The following is a 5,082-nucleotide window of genomic DNA, read 5'->3' as shown; positions in this document are numbered from 1 at the left end:
CAACATATCTTGTGAAATACTGCCTGGCCATGTGCTGGAAGGCACTGAGGGCAGAATAGTTCAGAAAGCTGGGTTCAATGCAGGAGATTAAGCCCCACAGCCCTCATTCCACCCCTTGTCACCATGGTGTGTAGCATACAACACCTCAATAAGAGCCACTTCCTAGCAGCCTCAAGGTAAGGTTCACATGTGCTGCTGAGGATGCAGCCAATGTAGCCTTGCTAGGGTAGATGCAATTAGTGAACAAGTTACTATTCATAGAAGACCACCATGGCACTGTACACAATGCAATTGCAAACATCCAGAGCTCAAGAGCACCCCCCCCCCCCCCCCCCAACTAAAACACCATTCTAATGGCCAGCTTGCATTCGAATAAACTTATGGGAGAAGCAATTTGAGACAACCAAATTGACAAAGTTGGGTCACTACCACTCACAAGAAAGTGCTATATTGTATCTTCTAAAGCTGGACCTGTACACTATGTGCAAACAGTCAACCCACAGGAAAGCCCCTCGGAGAAAAACCTTGATCACTGTCCCCGTTCATAAAATTAGCACAGACAAAATTAAATTCAACGCTTTATTGTAAAACAATGTGAAGCTGTGAAAGGAGAGTAGGTCTAGCCACCAAAGATTTGCTCCTAGAGGCTTCCTGTGGGAGGAGTCACCTACAAACAAAAAAAAGAAGAAATGAGTGAGGACAGCAAAGGACACCAGAGATCTTGAAGCATCCAAAGACAAATACGACTAACAGATTGTAAGTTTACTTCTCCCTCTTTGCTGTAAACCAAACAAGGTAAGATCCCTCCTTTAACTTAGTGGAGAGAAGGCCCTCCCAAGCACACCAGTATATTAAAGGGAAGTAGAAAACGGGAGTATGCACAAGTCCCTGCCTTGTGAGGCGGTTTTAAAATGGAGGAGATTAAGAACCCATGAATACATATACCCCCTTGGTAACCATCACTCCTAGAAATTACAGCATTTGGGAGCTTCATCGTTCTTATGAAACCAACAACCCTACATGCAGGCATGCGCCATTTAAGATCCATGGTAGTCTGCTATGGAAGACATTTCTTGGCATGGGAAAGGATGCATTCTATGCACAGTTTGATCTTCAATCACGAATCTCCCTACAGCCTTAGTTGAAGCTTTAGCCAAGTGATGCAAAGCAAACAGACTTGTGCAACATGTTTAATAGCCCCATACCTCCTGGGTAAGTTCACAAGGTGAGCATGCTCATCATCTTGGACAACTCCATAGTGTGGAACTTTAGATTCACCTAGATTAACCTTCCAAACCACACTTATTGCAATCGGCAGATCCTATACCTGTCGCAGTACATCTGTTATTTTACAGACGTACTCATGGCATTGCAGTCTATTCTTACCTCGATACACTTAATTTCCCAGGTTCCCTCCAGTCCCAGTCATTGCATCAATATCTACCCTTACTCATGCCATTACGCCACCTCCTCAAAGTCGGCAATGATCCAAACTAAATTTAGTTACATGTATAACATACTTTATATAGTGCATCTTACATTCACACTTTATGAACCCATAACTTACCTTTCATACTGCAGGCAAAGTCAGGTGCAACAGGCTTCACACAGCAGAGTGGACAACTGAGCAACATCAGGTCAGCTGCAGAAAACAGGGAAACATTAGAAACTAAAACCACTATGTAGTGTGTTCATATTGCAATGATAACTGGTATAAAACTTGGATTTTCTGCCCAAGTCAAGAGGCTGATCTAATCAAACTAATGTCCTAACAGCAAGAGCCAAAAACTCTGCAGGCTTAAAGGCTCCAGCTTCTGCCCCACTCCAAGGGTGTCACTTCTGGTTACAGGGAGTACATTTCACTGTGCAGTGTCTCAAGAAAGGTACTTAGAGGTTCTTTCGGATGCCAGACCTCAAGAGATTAGACCAATATTTTCCACCTCAGTTGAAACTAGTACAGCCAGTCCATCCCTTGGGGCACCCGAAGGAAAACAGGTGGCCAAGTGGGTCCCCAGCTGTAGTGCCGCAGTCAGACTAAAATAATCAACGACTAATTTAAAGTAATTAACAGTAAAATAGCAGAATCTAAAATGTGGAATATAAATAAAAGCAGACCGGTAAGAGGCAGGATAAAGGCTGGTCAATTACTATGTAAACAAATCACAATTTAAATATTTCTCAGGGGGTGTTAATGGCACTCCTCACCCAAAGAGGTTTGTATCCAAAATATGACGCAAACAGACCTCTGCAGCTATCCCCTCACGTACACTAGCTGGTGGGAGAAAGCACCAGGCACCATTAGTAGCAATGCACATGTACTAGAGCCACAATATGAAGGGGATACCCTTACAAAGATAATACCGGTTTATCTGAAGAGGCTCTCGCAAAGGGCACATTTGTAAACTCACTCCGGTCCAATACTGCAGCCTTCAGGCCACACCTCCCCCCACCACATGCTTAACTTAAACCTCAGGCCAATGGAAAGACGAGCAAATTTTACCTTAGATTGCTACAATACACACCTTACATAAGTTAATCGACAATGTCATGAATTACTGAGGAAAGTAATTTTGCAGGGTGAATAGAATTCACCATTTCATAGAAACCAATCAAGAATCAACCTTTACAAAACGAGGTGTAGATTAAATTTTAATCCTGAAAACCAATACTATTGGTTTATTGCAAGGTTAATAGTCCTGCAGACATATAAACCCATAACTTACCCTTAATATTGCCGCTTGGATTTCACAGGATTCAAGCAGACACGTAGGAATCTTCATCTGTGCTTCAGGAATTGGTGCAGCATTGACACAAGGTTGCTTGAGACGCTGTTCGAAATCTGTAAATAAGCACACATTGGTACAAAGCTTAAGTAGAGAAGACATACTGTACCAGCAATAAGGCCTTCCAGTGTCGAAGGTAGCAGATCTCTGCCACAAGGGTCTCTCCTCCAGCAACTGGAGTTGATTTCACTGAGAGATGCCTGAATAGAGGCGTTCTGTGCGGCCCTTGGGTGCCAGAATTCAGGCTCTCTCGAGAGAGGTGACAGATGAGCGCCAATATCTGCCTCCTCTCCATGGACGTCAGCACTGCAGCCGGTTCACCCAGTGGGACACCCCAACTAAAAAAAAAGGGGGCCCACACGGGGCCCCGGCTGCAGTGCTGAGGTCGGGCTTAAATAAAACCTTTTTAGTCATCACATAATAGAAGTAAGAAATATAAGTAGAGAAAATGGGGCTACAAGGGAAAGGAAAGACAAGAGGTTGGACAATTGCTGTACAACAGCAAAATTTGAAAAGTCTTGATACTCAGTGGGTATCACAGATCCCCTTCTTAGTGGTCCTCAACAGCCAAATATTTTGCGTCTACAGACTGACGCAGAACCGACCTCCACTCGCCATCCCGCACTGGAGGCTAGCAGGTCAAATGCTTGACCATGCACCTTTAATTGGCACATGCAAATATTGCTGTCACCAGGCAAGCATTAACTACCACTGCAAATATAAGCAGTTCCATTCTAAACTCTTCACAGGGAGCCCAAGCGACTGACATTGCCAACTAAGGAGGACCAAGCCACCACATGAGTTACCCAGAAACATCTACGGCTTTGATTTATTTATTTTATTTATTTATAGTGTTTTATATAGCGCGGACAAGACCCGTGGGTATCAGAGCGCTTAACATATGGGATTACAGATTGACATTATAGTAGCAGTTATAGCAGCAAAACATATATAGAGGTAGAAGGCGGTATGCTATCTAGGGTGATTAGATAGGGGATTACATATTGACATAGAAGATAAATTGCATTATAGTAGCAAAACAAATATGGAGGTAGGAGGTAATGTGCTATCTAGGGTGATTAGGTAAATATATTCCTAACGCCTGAGCAGTTAGCGTTAGGGGTGCATATGGTTTAGGTTGTGTTATAGTCAAACAGTCAAGTTCTATGAGGTAGAATTGTATATTATTAACAGGTCAATATCAGAGTAATTAGCAATAAGAGTAGAATGGGTCTAGCTAGATGCATCGATCCTAAATATTAGCAGGTTAAGGTGGGGGTAATATCTTCAGGTGAGAGACATAGTGCAGATATCACCTAATAATGAGGTAGCAATAGAGTGTAAAGCCGAGGCTTGAGTGGAATCAGTCATTTGTCTTATTGGTCTTCCAATAGTTCATGGTGACTCCAGTCTTCTTTGGCAGAAATGTTCATACCACTGGTCTGTGGGCATCTCTATGTAGGGTATTTACTCATCATGTGGCTTTTCAATTCCCTTTTAAATGCTGCGATATTTTGAATCTTCCTGATGTAAGGAGGGAGTGAATTCCAGACTCTGGGGGCGGCTCCCGAAAAAGCTCGGTCATAGGTCTTTTCTGGAAGAAGGCCGGCCGCAATAGCAACTCTTTAGAGCTTCTAGTTGATCTGTTACCTCCCGATATCTTAATTTTCTTGGCTAGATATCTCGGCATGTTGTGGTGGACCGCTTTATGTGTGATGCAGGCCATCTTCATTTTAATTCTAGCATCGTAGGGTAACCAGTTCAGTGCCTTCAGGTGAGGAGATATGTGGTCGAATTTCCTCGTTCCTGTGATGAGTCTTGCCGCTGCGTTGACAGGCTTTTAGTGGTGCAGTGGATGTTTTCGGTAGGCCAGCTAACGTAGTGCAGCCATATTCGATCCTCGAGATAACTAGCGATTGGATAGCAAGTTTTAGATCTGCATCAGAGATAAAGGGTTTCAGTTTCCTTAGATAGTTCAAGTGGAAGCGGGCGCCCTTGGCCATTGAATTGATGTGTTCTTTCATGTCTAGGTTCTTGTCTAGTGTAATTCCTAGTGATTTGGCTAAATTAACTAGGGTCGGGGTGCAGTTAAGCGCAGTCACCAATTTCGCCCATTCCTTTGCCTCTGTATGACTCCTTGTTGGTGATATTAACAGGAATTCTGTTTTATTGGCATTCAGTTTCAGGTGATTGGCTGTTAGCCAATGCAATGCTCTCTTTAGAGTTTCATTCATAAGGTCAATGTCATCACTGCAGGCAATCTTCATATATATTTGCGTGTCGTCTGCGTACATGTGGT

The 5,082-nt window shown here is 43.3% G+C and overlaps 1 long non-coding RNA gene across 1 annotated transcript; it reads right to left on the bottom strand.

Annotated features, from left to right (window-relative positions):
* Nucleotides 1-565: 565 nt before the first annotated feature.
* Nucleotides 566-1,688, bottom strand: LOC147673333 (uncharacterized). The gene is made up of 2 exons (XR_015302523.1): nucleotides 1,568-1,688; nucleotides 566-667 (listed from the first exon to the last, which is right to left on the bottom strand). It is a non-coding gene; the product is annotated as an uncharacterized LOC147673333 (long non-coding RNA).
* Between the last annotated feature and the right edge of the window lie 3,394 nt (nucleotides 1,689-5,082).

This window comes from Lissotriton vulgaris, chromosome 12 (genome assembly GCF_964263255.1).
Source record: "Lissotriton vulgaris chromosome 12, aLisVul1.2, whole genome shotgun sequence".
Lineage (NCBI taxonomy): Eukaryota > Metazoa > Chordata > Amphibia > Caudata > Salamandridae > Lissotriton > Lissotriton vulgaris.
This window is presented reverse-complemented; position numbering and strand designations above follow the sequence as displayed.